General features: G+C 33.7%; 1 protein-coding gene across 5 annotated transcripts in view; it reads left to right on the top strand.

The window, feature by feature from the left end:
- LOC137632992 (protein bric-a-brac 1-like) overlaps window positions 1–14,847 on the top strand; it is a 242,742-nt gene that overhangs the window by 171,142 nt on the left and 56,753 nt on the right. The window contains exons 8-10 of one of the 5 annotated variants that reach the window (XR_011042155.1): window positions 85–905; window positions 1,265–1,343; window positions 11,745–11,875. The exons of 2 other annotated variants lie outside the window; for them this stretch is intronic. The gene's annotated coding sequence lies outside the window, so the exon portion shown is untranslated. Of the gene's footprint in view, window positions 1–84; window positions 906–1,264; window positions 1,344–11,744; window positions 11,878–14,847 lie in introns of those variants that run through there. 2 more of the 5 variants (XR_011042156.1, XR_011042157.1) reach the window with 2 other exon arrangements.

The raw sequence follows: 14,847 nt of genomic DNA, 5'->3' as shown, positions 1-14,847 counted from the left end.
TTCAATTGATCTTCTGATGATAATTATGACATAGTGGTTGGTGGTAGTGCGACCTCTGACTCTTTCTTGTTATCCCTTCTGCAGGGGTCGTGTGTGTCCTCGGGTGCGCGATGTCACGACATGTCGGCCTATAGCAGTGGGGAAAGTGTTGGAGGGAATGGTGCAGGGGAAGGAAGTGGCAGCATTCGAAGACTTCTTGAGTGTGAGCATTGTCACAAGCACTTCACGTCGAGATTTAATCTACAGCGTCACCAACTCATTCATACAGGTGCCAAACCATATGAGTGCCCACTGTGTCACCAACGTTTCAACCAATCCGGCCATGTTAAAACTCATTTGAGAACCCGCCATCCTACCCAGGAGGCGCAAACGTTGGAAGACCTGTCTAAACTGTAGCCCATGGCTTCCGGACCCTTGGTAGTGACCTGTTCTCCTAGGGACCGAGACACTGATACCCCTGCTAGCTCTTGCAGTCCACCTCTGCAAGCGCAGGAGCGTATCGTAGTGTATAGCCCTTCCCAGCCTGATGGAGAACAGGTCGTGGTCTGTTCATCTCCACATCCTAAAGAACAGACCATTATATTCAGACCTTTCCAAGCCCAAGGTGTTCGGACTGTTGCTCTGAGACAGTATCAAGAACAAATAGAACGCACAGTGGCCCACGCCTCCTTCCAAACTCAAGAACAATCGCCCCCTACAAGTAGCGAAGAGCGACAAGATCACGGGAGCTCTGTTGTTACCTGGCGACCTCATGAAACTGTATGTTCAAGCTCTGGTATCCAGACTTCACCTGCTGCTCCTGTTGTTCAGATAATTTCACAATCATCTACGCCAGAACATCAGCCTCCAGCCGTTGAAATTGAACTGGATGTGGATCTCCTAAAAACATGGCCATCTCACCACAGGTATTACCAGCAGTGATATTTAGTAATAATTATCATATATTGATTTATTTTTAAGAAAAAATGCAAGTAGATTTATTTTAATTATCTTTGAACAGAAATAAATTCTTAAGAGTTTTATTGAAACTATGCATTTTACGCACCATTTTTCACAATACAGTACCATGTATTTCCCAATAGTTTGGCCAATATAATGACAAGGTCATGGACATTTCTGCTTTTGAACTTCTGGTGTCAGTGCTAGAATATTTAACATGTACAGTAGATGTAATAGATTGAGCTACTACATGGAGGAAGGCAACTATATACAGTCCCCTGATGTTATGCTGTACTGACATTGTTGTGGTTTTTTGTGTCCTTAGATATGCACATTGAATGGGTTGATGCTATCACTACAGTCTGTGTGTACAAGTATTCAGAACTTGTTGGTTTCCATTTCAGGTAAAGTTTCATATTCTGTTTGAAAATATCTAAATACAGTAAAAAAGTACAGTAGTATTATGTGCAATGGACTTGATCTTGTAGTTTATTTATTTATTGTTTTAGATTAGTTTTATTTAATTCATGTCTCACTGGGGTAATGAAGTTCCATTTAATTTTATTCATAGGCATTATTGTTTTATGTTGTTTCACAATATGTTGATGTTAAGTGCTTATTCTACATGTGACAGAGATTCTTCTTTTGCTCAGGAAAAAGGTCTTGTTATATTTCTGATACCATGAACACATTTAATGACATGTGGGAAGGGCACACTGCAGCAAAGTGCATGACACTTTTAATATGTTGCAGGAAAATGTCTTTCCATACATATATTGCAAGTTCTCCTGTAAGCCAGTGGGTCTCTTGTGTAATTACATATAGGCAGCTGCTCATCATGCTAGGTATAGAAATATTACTATTAAGTTTTGGTTATTAGAATCTCATCTTCAAGTTAAAGACATTTTTTATCATTCAAAAGCCATTTGTACAATTTTTAGCAGAATTTGGTATTGGAGATTATTTCAAATAAGTCTGCCAATTATTATTAGAATGATATCCCCAGTGTCTGTTCCTTAATTTGGAATAGTGCTGACATAGGATAAAGAAGGATATGACTTTGATGTAGTAGACTGTGGTGTAACATGGAGGCCCACCGTTGTTCTTATAAAAAGTTTAAAGTGCTGGTTGATGTTAGTTCAGACTCGGCTTTATTTGCCAATTACATTTTGATTATGTAAGACTATTAATTAAATATTAGTCCAAGATTTTCTTTATTTTAGAAGTTAATAGTGTCATTCAAATGGTAGTAGTTTGGAAGATGTACTTTTAAATAACTAGAAAATTTACTTTTATTTTTCACATAGATTTTGAAATATCTAGCAAGATATTCTGTTGTCATTAGAGGCTTGGAGTTAGGATGATCAGGTTATTAGTAGGTTTTTCATTATTGTTGCTATACGTGTAGTTCTAAATGAATAAAAAAGGCTTTAATGTTATTTAAGCAGCAATATTGTAACATTAGGTGTTTGTTACTGCTTAATAGTCTACTGTATTTAGTCTTAAAAAATATACCAAAGAATGACACTTCAGATGAAAGCTTAACCAATTAGTTATTTGATGATAAGATTCCTTCAATACCATTAGATTTTTATTATTTAGTAATGGTCTTGAATCATCAGCTGCTCTTGTAGAGCACCAGTGCCAAACTTGTTTGGAGTTAAAGCAGACTACAGTATAGAGTGCTTTTTAGTGGAATTTGGTACTTACCTTTTGTTACTTGTTTGAAAGCTAAATTAGGTTTTTCTTAGGAAGGCTTTTACAGCTGTTTTATCATTTTTATTTTTTTTTCTCGCTTTCAGGTTTCAATATCATTGGCTATTTAATTGTAAAGTAGTTTTTAATTTTTTTTTGCAAATTAGTAATAAAGGTATTTTGACAGGTTGTTCTTAGATTGAATAATACCTATTCAGAAAAGATCGTTAGTAGTTTGTTTGTTTATGAATTTCAGAGATGTTATAACCTTTTAGCACCTGCATGGGAGAAAGAAACTTTTTATTTTTTAATCAACCTAAAAACCTCTCAATATTTTACCCTATTGTTTTTCCATGGATGATACAATCATCCAATAACGTACAAGGCCGTAGTTTGAAACTTCCATCAAGGACATATCTTGGGGTGCTTCACTTCAAAGATGGGTGTCACACATGGCATACCATGTAGCACACCAGTTAAAAATAAGCATCCAGAAATATATGAAACACTTCTTAATGTAGCATGTGCGAAGTGTCGCGTCACTTCTGTGTGAAAGGTTTCATATATTTCTGGATGTTCGTTTGCATATGGCGTGCTGCGTGGTGTGAGGACCCCTTTAGTATAACTTGAAAGTTATTCATGTTTTTCTTGAATTTGAACTTTGCTGGCAGTAGGCTTTGCTAATAAGCTCTCTTTGAGCACTGAACTAAACAATTATAGGCATGGTAGGATAAATTATCAACATACATGTTTAGAAGTACAGTTTCACTCTGTTGTTATAGTTCTCACACTTTTTGTGGCATTAGTCCTTGTTATTACTACACTTTTGCAACCATGCATTCATCGTGGTGTTAGAGGACAATATCAGTTCTGTGTTTTAGAAGCAACTTTGAGAACACTCGTTGAAGTTCAAAATTAGTATCCACAATATTCATGATAGGTTGCAAAGAATCAATCTTCATTTAAAGGAATCAGTTTGTGGGGGAATGGTAACAGGTTTCAGAAGCAGATATATAATGAAACTAAATATCAGAGGAGCTAGGCTGAAGAAATTGTATTTGTGAGGTGGTGTATAGATGGCCCAAACTAAAAATGAGTAATGCTACCTAAGTATAGCAAGTTACATATCCTAAAGGATTTCACCATTATATAAGCAGCTTCAGATGGCTATTATTACTGTACTTGATATACAATACTGCAAGAGGCTTGATATTTAATAGTGAAAGAAGAAAATTAGTTCCATTTCCTTCCTTAAATTTTTAGGGAGACATTTCCTCTTGATAATATTTGATGTTGAAATTTTCCCTTATCTTTGATATGTTTTCAACATGGTGCTAAACTCCCAGAAGGGTGCCAGGGATTTTTTATCTTTCTAAAAGTGACCTAAAACCCAAATTAAATTTGGCCTGTTTTCATAAAGTTGTCCTTTTCCTGTTGTTGCCCTCAACTTATGATCATTTTTCCAAGCTGTTGTATCTTTGTCCAGTTTAGTGCCTTTGCTTCCAACAAAATCACCATCTGTTTATCCTTCCTTATACAAATATTTGCCTTTCCAGTCTTTAATATCGTATTGTATAAATTACACTCATAATTAATGAACTTGTTCTTTCAGAATTATATGCAAGGTACAGTTCATAGATTTTTCTGTCATCGATCATTTAACATTAATTTGAAGTTCTTTCTATTCCACAAAATTCGGACCAAATGCTTAAGTCATTTTGGGTTTATTGGTCTTGTCGTATGGCCCATAGATTAGTCTCATTTGATGGGCATGTTCATATCTTCAAATATCCAAGTGATCTGAGAAAGCAAGTCATAATTTAAACTTGTGAATTACATTTGTGTTGACACAATTTTCCTTGAAAATTCATAGTTAAATCGGAAGGCAACAAGCTGCTTATATATTTAGAAATCACAAATTACAGTATTTTTTTCTACCATCGGAGTTGTAGGTTATGTTACTAACATAGCCTTGGTATTCTGTATTATTGACTTCAAGTTTGTAGGTTATGTTACTAACATAACCTTGGTATTCTGTATTATTGACTTCAAAATTATCCTAGCCTTGTTTATATTGACCACTGGCAGGTACAATCATACTTTTGTTATATGAAGATGACCTTGCTGGAACAGCTTGGTTCCCCTCCAAATGTGAGGGCAGCTTTCTCAGCCACACTGTTTCAGTACTGGGTATTGCATGATGTAACATACCTTAAGTTGTTATATATTTAGGTATTCAGCAAACTTCTTGAAACCATTGAACCAAGTCTTTTGTCGTGAGTGGAATGATATAAGTTTTAGTAACTTTTTATGATATCGGTAGGGTTTATTGTTGATCTAATGCACCTTTTTTAGTGCTGAGAGAATTCACATGACTAAGATATAAGAAAGCCACATATGTTTCACCTTTACCTCCTAAAACTTGTTGGATACAATATTTTGACCAGAACAGATAGTCAGATTTCTTGAACGATGGATGGAAATCAAAGCAAGAAAATGGCAGAGATATATGGCAAAGTGAAAGAGAGTATATCAAAATTACATGTAAATAGCAATATAGTTATGCTCTGTAGGGACATTACAATTCTTGAATACAGGTACATAGTACTATTTAAAGTGCCATGCCCAAGACACTAGTGTAGTATTGAGCTCTATACTTAGATGTTATGCAGTGATCCTTTTGATAATTTTCATGATCCTCAGACTGAATCCCCCACCAAAAAGATGAAAAGCATAATTGTATCTGAAATACAAAGAGGTTATTGTGTGTGGCTGATTTTATGTAAATGTGTTTCTCTTCCCCCCTTGCTGAGGAGAATTTACCATCTCGAGGGAGGGTAGTTTCTCTATCTAACATAAGAGGTTCAGTTGATGCTCTCTTTTACTACAACCGTAGGGATTACACCTTATACTTCAAATTCCAAAGCATTATCTTGGAAGGTTTTGAATGTGTATTTTTACACAAAAGCTTAGGTAGGGCCATCACTGCAAGTCTCTCTAGGTCAGTGCTTGTTGACCAATGCATCCTCAAGTGTATGGGCACCTGTATGGAGTAGCACTAGCTGTAGTAATTTGTGACAGATGTCTGTTGGTTTAGTTTCCTTATGCCCAAAATTCATGGCAAGACCAGAGTCATGGGTAAAATGAATTAGTGTGACAACCCCTTTATGAATAGCTGAATTGGGAAAGATTTGAATTACCCTTCCTTGCCCAGTATGGTTATTTTTATGAATTGGATCAATAGAATTGTTGGTTAGTTCCTCTGCATCTCATCTGAGAAACATTACTTGTTGATAGGTAATACTATCTCAAGTTATTAGAAGCTGATAGGCATGTATATGTTTTACTGGTTCCCTTCATCACCATTCTCTAACTATATGAAAATACTGAAGCTATTAAACCAGTCCAATCCAAGTCGTGGCTTCCCAAACTCTTGAATGAGTGCATTTTTTATGTGTAACAAGAGACCATGACCAAAAGGTTTTAAGGAAATTTATATCTTTGAAAAAAGAAATAATACAAACTAGTAGCTTGGGTTTGATATGGTAATCTTTATTTGGATAAAGATGGTAGCTGAAGAAGTTGTCAGTCACTCCTTAATGTAGCCATTGGCCTGTAATTAAAGTAAAATGTTACCGACACTGCAATTGTTTCAACAAACTTTTTTGCGTTAAAGATACAAATTACTCATATTTTAGAGACATTACGCTTGTTTTAAAGATAAAAACCCATTACATTAATTTTGGTATACTCTAGATGTTACATATTGGTGGAGTCGAGGATATTTTGGTATGCAAGGCAGGTATCCCTTAATAGGTAGAACTTGATCTTCTAACCTCCGCCTCAATCATTTTAACCAATTATTTAGTTCTTGGTTTTTTCTCCCTGCTGAGTTTTAGATGTAGGTAAAAATAATGTTTTCTTTATATAACAAAGATTTTTCACAAAGGTAATTAATCAATAATTCTGCACTTTAATGATGGTAATTTTCTTTGCCTTTTAATTAAAACTGGAGGTTTGCCCTAAACTTTAGGTTGAAAATCTAGTTTGGATTAGTTTTAATCCCATTTCCAGAATAGGTTTATTTTTATTTCTATGAACCTTCTATGATGTTAATATTATATTTCCAGAAGCTTTGTTTAATTGACATTTACTCATAGTTTTTTATTTCTTTCGTTTTAAAATTTTCCCAAAAATATTTAATTATCCCATTTTTTCCCTTCAATAAATACCTGCCCTTAGTAAAGGACAGGAACATTCTAGCTGTAATTGGTAATTGAAGCGCCAGTACCTTGTCTCTCTAGTTTCTCGGTCGTGTCTGTTGTGAACAGACCTCTCCATATTGTTTTCTTATCAATTACTGCATGGAGTGTGTATGGGAATTGTTTCTAGTTGGTCATGATCCACATTCCCTTTGTGTATTGTGTTGGGGGCAACACTGTGATTAGAATAAACGTTGCGAAGACCATGTTTCTCACATGTTAAGTATTTTTCAATGGTTGCCTATCAAGCTAACAGTTCAAAGTGCAAAGGAAACTTGCTGTTAGTTCAAGGGAAAAAGCCAGGGAAGACTAGGCTAGTTGATTATAACGGGGATGAGGACGATAATGACACTCCTCCACCTTTGGACAGTTCACACAATAATCTAACTTCCAGTAATAATAAGCTCCATAAGCTCTTGACATTATTTAGCTTCCTTTGTTAACGTTCTGAAGTACTGTAGAGTGAAACCTCTCGTTAAGTGGTAATTCTGGTCCTACCCTGCTTGTTGCCAAATGTAAGCAAATTCCTCCGCAAGTTCAGTCTAATGTTAATATTACTTTCAGTAAGGATTCTGAAAGTTTACTGTGCAACACAGATTTGAAAGTCTTTCATAGAGCCGTGAATTCTTCAATTACTTTATACCCTTGCAAGCCGCAATCGTAGTTGATCTGTAAGACAACTAGATTGTGAGGCAGAAAACCTAGTACAGTAAGTAGTAAGCACTCCAAACAACCTTATACTGTATTACTCAGTTGGATGGCATAACATATCGTGTGATTCCCTTAAATCTTATGGGGCAAGTGAAGTTTCAATGAAGTCTATAATTTTTATCATATTTCAGATGACAATGTACGCCATTTGCTGGCAAGCTTGGCTTGTTGCTCATCACAGGTTAACTCTGGTAGGGTAAATGTAGGCGAACAAGTCATTTGTGCACATGCACATTACCTCCCTTATCAAATGGTAAACAAATTGAGATATTGGCTGGTTCTCCTTGTCCTCAAGCAGGTCAATTTGCAATACATAGTTCAACCTGTGATACAGGAAGTTGAAGAGAAAGAAAGCATGAAGGCAAACCTTGAAAATTATGAGTTTTGTTCTTTTCAAAGATACCTTAGTAGAGTAAGGTAAGTTTGGAAGCTTCTTATTCTAAAAGTACCTCATTTCAAAGACTATTAACCCTTATTGTGGTGGACAGAATCTATGTACTCTTCAGTATTATTGTCTCAGATTCAGAAAAAGGCTAGCAGTTTTTTAAACTTAGGTTTTGCAAGTTGGTTGACTAAAGAGATGCTTTTTGTGGGTAATCAAGTTGGTAGATTTTTTTTAATCTCTTTCCTTAGCAGATTCAATAAGTGTTTCAGTTTTAATTTGCTTCCCTGTTGGATTCATTAGCATTCAATTCTTGCACAAGGAAAGCACTGTTTTAGATAAACCGAGACAAAATCTGCTTCAGATTTGAATAATGTAAAGTGTTTACTGTATTTGGAGTTATCTTCCCTACTGACTTTTAGATTTTTGCACAGGGAAAGCCTGTTTTAAATAATCTTTGTTAGGAATACAACTTTGTAAACAGAATGACACATTAATTTTTCCTAATGTATGAGGAGACCAGAGATATTAGTTCTTTTGAGTGGATTACGATATGGTATATCGACAATCCCATGTCCATCAACTTATATTGATAGAGTATATGGATCTTTTACTTTTGTTATTCTCGGAAGGCCAGCAAGCCATCTCTTGTGGGAAGCAAGTCTGATTTTCCTACCCACAATCAGACTTCTGTACAGTATGTTTACTGCTCCTAACAGAGTCAAGCTCCTTTTTGTAGTCTCAAATTCTTTATTTACTTTAGATCCTCCTGCAGCTAAACTCTTGCTGTTCTGCATCCCTGGTTGCTCTATTAGACATCTAGACTGCTAGGCAGAAGGTAGAAATGGTAACCTGGATCCTTATATCTTTCCTCTTGCTAAAGTAAGCATCCTTAATCAACATAGTTTTAATTTAAGGAGATGGTGTTTCATATCATGGTTGCTCTTAAATTTTTGTTTAATTGAATGTTTATAGATATTTTTGTTGTTGCCGATGTATCAGCCAAATTTGGCGACTACATCATGTTTCGAATGACAGTGCGTTTCCGTTTGCTGGCAAGCTTGCCTACTAGCTCACCACAGGTTTACTTTAGTTGTGTAATTTCTAACACAAGTGCTTTTAAATACCCCTGCCAATCTGGCTACAAAGAAGATGTAAATATTATAAGTAGGTTATTTTATTTTAGTTGAAAAGGTAGTATCCCTAATTTGTTTTATGGGTTTTGGGTTCCTAATTGTCCCATGACCAAAAAAGCAATACCATTCATAGTTTTAAGTTTGGTCACAATACTGTAGCTCACAAGGAATTAGATCCAGATCTAAAAAAAAGGTTGCACATGATTTTATTAGTGCAGCCACCTCCCTTCAATTTTGTAGGAAACTTTCTTTGGAAAGAGTTTTAGCAGCAGTTCATCGACGTAACAAGTCGGTTTTTGCTAAACATTATCATATAGAACCTTGGTTTGCTTATGAAAATGGCTAGGCTCTAGGTATCATAGTGGCTGCTGAGCCGTGGTCTAAGTAATTTAGAGTTCGGTTATTTTATAACATGCTTTTTTATGAGTGTGAGGTTTTGATTAAAAATTAATTTGGTACCAATCAAAAGTGTCATTTAGTTCAGGAACTATCATTTATCGACTAGCTAAAGACCAGTAATTTTAATAGCTTTAGTAAACAATCTGGAGTCTCTGATTTCAAACCTTATTGTGAGATAATTTGTTAAAAGTACAGTATTCTAGACCAGGATAATGTATCTTAACCATGGTACTATATATTGATTTTAATAAAATTGACCCTATCTCTTTCCTACACTAGTATCTCACCTCCAGCAGTGTAGGGAGTCAGTAATATGAACATCAGGTGAGATTCATGAAATAAATAGAATTTTAGTCATAAAATTTCTTTTTTTTATACTTGCCTGATATTCATGTACATGACCACCTTCCTCCTCACAGCCTAGTGGTATTAAGAGGATGACAAAACTGATGAGACAGTCATTGGCCTGTCAGTTACCATTTACAAGTAGAATGTTCCTAGTTTACAAAGGGCTTGTATTTAGTAAAGGGAAAGAAAATGGGAAGATTTTAAATTTGTTAGAATTTTACAGGCAAATTTTGATTAAACTGAGTTTCTGTCGATGAAGCAATATTAATATCAGGTGAGTATAGAAATGGGATATTCTAATATTAAAATTCTTGTTTTTGCTTAGTACAATCTGTAACTATGAAATAATTGTTAACATACCTCTTGTCAAAGCTTTCTGATTCCTAGTGCTTTTATATTTTCAAAGACAGCTTAAGACAACTTAGTTTGCCCTCTTGATGGTCATAATTGCATTTACAAGGTAGTTGTGTCATATCACATTATAGCAGTTTAGACCTTTTTTATGTTCATTTTGGAAGGAAATTATTTCTTATGTATTGATAGCTATTTTAAAAGTATATGTTTAACAAGAGCTGATGATATGCAGTGGTGCTATTGTTAAAGTTATTGAATATCAAAAGATCTTCCATAAAAGTCATATTTTCTATTGTAGTTTCTGGGAAGAGATTATCGCCATATTCATAGGACCTTGATTCAGTTGAACCACTTATTAGATAAAAAAAATGATTCAAATTTTTTTTTTTTTTTTTTTTTGTGGCGAGAGAGCGAAAATGAACGGATTTACCTCCTCTTATTTTAACTTTGGCTAATTATAACTGTGGCATTGGAAGAGATTTATATAATTACTGTATATTCAGATCATTTTTTAGAATGACTTATTTTTATCATTATATGCTTATTCCATTCTATCTGTTATGACAGTTTTCAGTGAAGCTTTTTTAAAAAGGCTTTTTTTTTTCTATTTTCTTAAATGAAATAAAAATATTTAGAGAAGAATTGAAACTTTGATTAAAGCCATCTGTGCATTTCTTGAATTTTTTTTTCAATACTATAGACTGTTCTTCATTACAGTTGTATTTCTCAAATTATAGAGAACATTTTAATTGCAATTTCTCTTTTATCATCTGTAAGATCTAGTACAGTTCTGTTATTGTGCTGCGTAAGGTTTTTGTATCGCCAAAGTCTATTGCCTTCATATGAGTACATTTTTTCTTTCATGAAATTCTCCTTTACTTTCAAAGTAAACAACATTTAATACCACTTGGGAAACTTAAATTCAGATATGGAAACATCCCACGACTCATTGAAATTTCCCTATCAATTTAGGAAAATCCCTTTCTCTTGATTCCAAAGGTTTTAAACATTTCATAACTCTTCTTTTAAGGTATCCCAGCATAGGGTACTACAGGATCTTAGCTCATCTTTTATCTTATTTTCTGTAACATTTAATTTCAATCTTTCATGCATCTTCCATTTCTGTAGTTGATTATGTAAGAGATATAAGTCCCTCAGCTTAACAAACTTTAATGTATTCAACTTAGTTATCATTAATGATGTTATATATTTTTTTTTTTTTGCTAGGACACCTTTTTAAACGGAATACATTTCACGGAGATTTCTTGTAAATTGAAGAAGAGTAAACTACAAGTTATCTAAGGCTAGAAGTTATTCTTTTGGCTAAGGGAAATTGAGTGTTCTAGTATAGGATTTATATGCCTTAGAGGTCTTTGTTACGTATCAGATTTTTCTATTTATATTGGCAGACTCCAGTGCATCCAAATGGAGGGGTGACCTGTAACTTTTAAATGTAGCCTATATCATTATGAATTAATGTTCACAATTTTTTATGTGGAATATATTTTTCTGTTTCAGTTAAGGAGCCCAAATGGTTTAAAGGAGAATTATACATGGTAAAAAGACCTTTGAATTTTTGTCACAATACAGTTTCATGGTTTAGCACTTTTATTTTTAGATATTATGGAACTTAAATGTCAAAATTATTTTATGTACATGCTTCGTACAAGAATGTAACTTTGGAAAAATCTCCTTTTTTCTCTTAACCTCTATAAGATTTTTCATATAAAATGTTGTTTTGTCTTGTGAAAAATTATCTGCATTGCACTGTATTTTGTTATGCAAAGGTTAAGCCTTCTTGGTATAGCAGCTTTAATGAGGTCATGTTTTTTATTTTCTGTTTGTAGATGATAATTTCAACAGTAAACACAGCTGGAGAACTAGTTTTTAATTGAGTATTGATTTAAAAGCTATGATTGAAGCATAATTCCACCCAATTATAGTCATTAAGAAAATTGAGTTTATGGTTTTATAAATATCTTATTGTTACAATTGGAAAAAAAATATTAAAAGATAAAATTTGTTGTATACAATACTGAAGTTTATGACAGAGTAGTTCTTTCATTTCATTGATTAAGTTACTATTAACATTATATTGCCTAGGGGCTGTAATGTTACCTTCTCTTGATTGTGAACCTAGAGAAGAAACAATAGAAATGGAAGACTATTACAGGTATTACTAAGTTCTGGTTAACTTTTATTATTGTTATTAGTATTACAGTACTACAGTATATTATTACTGAAGTTTAACCAGACCACCAAATCAATATTCTTAAACTTTAGTAAGAGGTGGCTTGAAGGGTGCATTGTTAATGAGTTTATCAGACCTTACAGTTCTATCAAAATGTAAGGATTGGATGAACTGGAATCTCAAGGATGTTTCCCAAATACAGTACAGTAATATGTTCCCTGTGGAATACAGAAGCAGCATTACGAATGTTGCTTGTCATTTCCCAAAATGTGATGTAAAAGGAAACATTGATTGTATTTGAAAGTTAGCAACAGCATAATGTCAACAAACTAAGTGCATAGTAGGCAACATTATTGATGTCTTTGCAGTCAGACACCTGTAGAGGAAACTGCCGATACCTTGGTGGAATGATTGGCAGAGTAGTGTTTTCTTGTCATTTAAAAATAAATATTATTTTGCATCTTACAGAATTTAACTATTAACATAATTTATAAAGCCACAAGTGAAAATTTATCAACGGATGGTTTGTAGGAATTATTTGACTTTGAGTTGATTATTTTAACTTGGTTGTCTGGTCAAGCTGCCGAATAGTAAAGTAAATGCTACCTTTAGTTATAGCCATATTTATTTTTCTCCCACAAAAGGTACATTCTTTAGTGATTGGGTATGCTTCAAGTCTGTCTTGGTTCCATGAAATGTTTACTACTGTAATACCACGACACATTTCGTTCATATTCAATTTTTTGCGTAGAAAGGAACTAGGAAAATTTGTTTGCATTTTACTGTACTTTATAATTCAAAGTTTAACTAGTGGTACACAGTAGACATTATTCTTGGATCTTTGCAATGTCACTTCGCCTCCTAGTTTCTCCCATTTATTATGTTCTCCTCTACCTCCGTTCTGACTTACTTCCATCTTTTTGTCCAGCCACTTTTAATGTGTTCTTCTAGACAATCGCTCCTGCTTGTCCAACCACTTTTAACAATTTCTTCTTGACTATTGCCTCGGCTGAATGACCTACCAGGACCTGGGCGTTGGCCATATTGCCTAGATTCTGTAAATCAAATAATCATTTAGTAGAAAAACTTACTTGTTTTAAGTATTTCTTTGAAATTTCACTTTATTTCTTCCCATTCCCTCATTCTTTTCATCTTCTCTTTTTATATAGATTGATTTATTTTCCTTTTGTCTAGTAGGTGCAATAGTAGTTTAGGTAATGAGTTTATGGTTATTCCTTTCTGAGTTGAGATAATTCCTAGATATTTTTCTTATTGCAATCTTTTTCATGACCTTTTCTTAGAATGTCTACATGTCAAAAAATGTAAAGGGATTAGAGTAGAATTAGGATAGGAAATTGAACAGATTTAATTTTAATAATTCATAGACCAGGACTTCATTCATTGCTAGCACTGTATGTTGATACCTTAGCATTTCAAATGTATTTTCTTCTTTCATTTCATGAAGAAACCAAAGAAAATCCTGTTAGTTTAACCAGTTCTAAATATCATGCAAGCTGTTATACCTTGAAATTTTGAAACCTTTGAATCTGAGTAATATTTATTTAAATAACAGGTTCTATTGTATATTGATTGTTGAAGTGTAATCCAAGTGAGTTCTTTGCCCTAGATGGTTGTTTTTATGCCATTGACAGAAATGGAAAATTGATAGAGCTTGTAATTTTAATTCAATTGAAAATATTAGGGGACTGAAGGTGAATATTGTACTTGTCTTTATAAAGAAAAGTTTTTGATGGTAGCTAATATTACTTGGAAAAATATCTTTGACAGAAGAACTAGTCAAGTTGCAACATTTGACTAAGGGTTGTTTACATTGGTGATGATAATGCTTTCTGAAGGGATTTGAAGCAGTGAGCTTCACTTTTTACACATTTACCGTTAATACTAACAAACAGTCTTAAATTTACTCTAACTAATTAGGAGGAATAGTCTAAGAAATTACTTTTCTTTAGAGTATTGTAGTGTATATTATTTTTCCACAGTAGTAAAAAACCTTGATTTAAAAGCTGAATGCATACATTCTTCACATGCAGGTGAGATAAGGTAACTTTAAAGGTATGAGAAGGAAAGTGGTGTAATCGGATTGCACAAATCTAGAATAGCTCTCAATTTTGTGGACTTGAGAAAGGCTGATATTGTATTACTAGGTAAAAGTATTTTCATTTGAAAAAGAAAAAAAAATATGGGTAGAATGCTATGGAACAAGTGTGTTTTTTTTTTTTATAGAGATATTTCCTTCTCCAGATTCATTTTATTTACTAAGAGTATTTATGGATAGTGTATATCACATTGAAGAAAATTTATGAATAACTCATTGCTGATATAAGGTGCTTTATTTATGTACTGTATAGAATTTGTTTTATTCATCCAACATAACGTTAATTGGGCAAAAGGGCTTTCTAGTTTTCAGTT

This window comes from Palaemon carinicauda, chromosome 42 (assembly GCF_036898095.1).
Source record: "Palaemon carinicauda isolate YSFRI2023 chromosome 42, ASM3689809v2, whole genome shotgun sequence".
Classification (NCBI taxonomy): Eukaryota; Metazoa; Arthropoda; class Malacostraca; order Decapoda; family Palaemonidae; genus Palaemon; species Palaemon carinicauda.
Note: the sequence above shows the minus strand (reverse complement) of the source record. Positions and strands in the feature narration are given on the sequence as shown.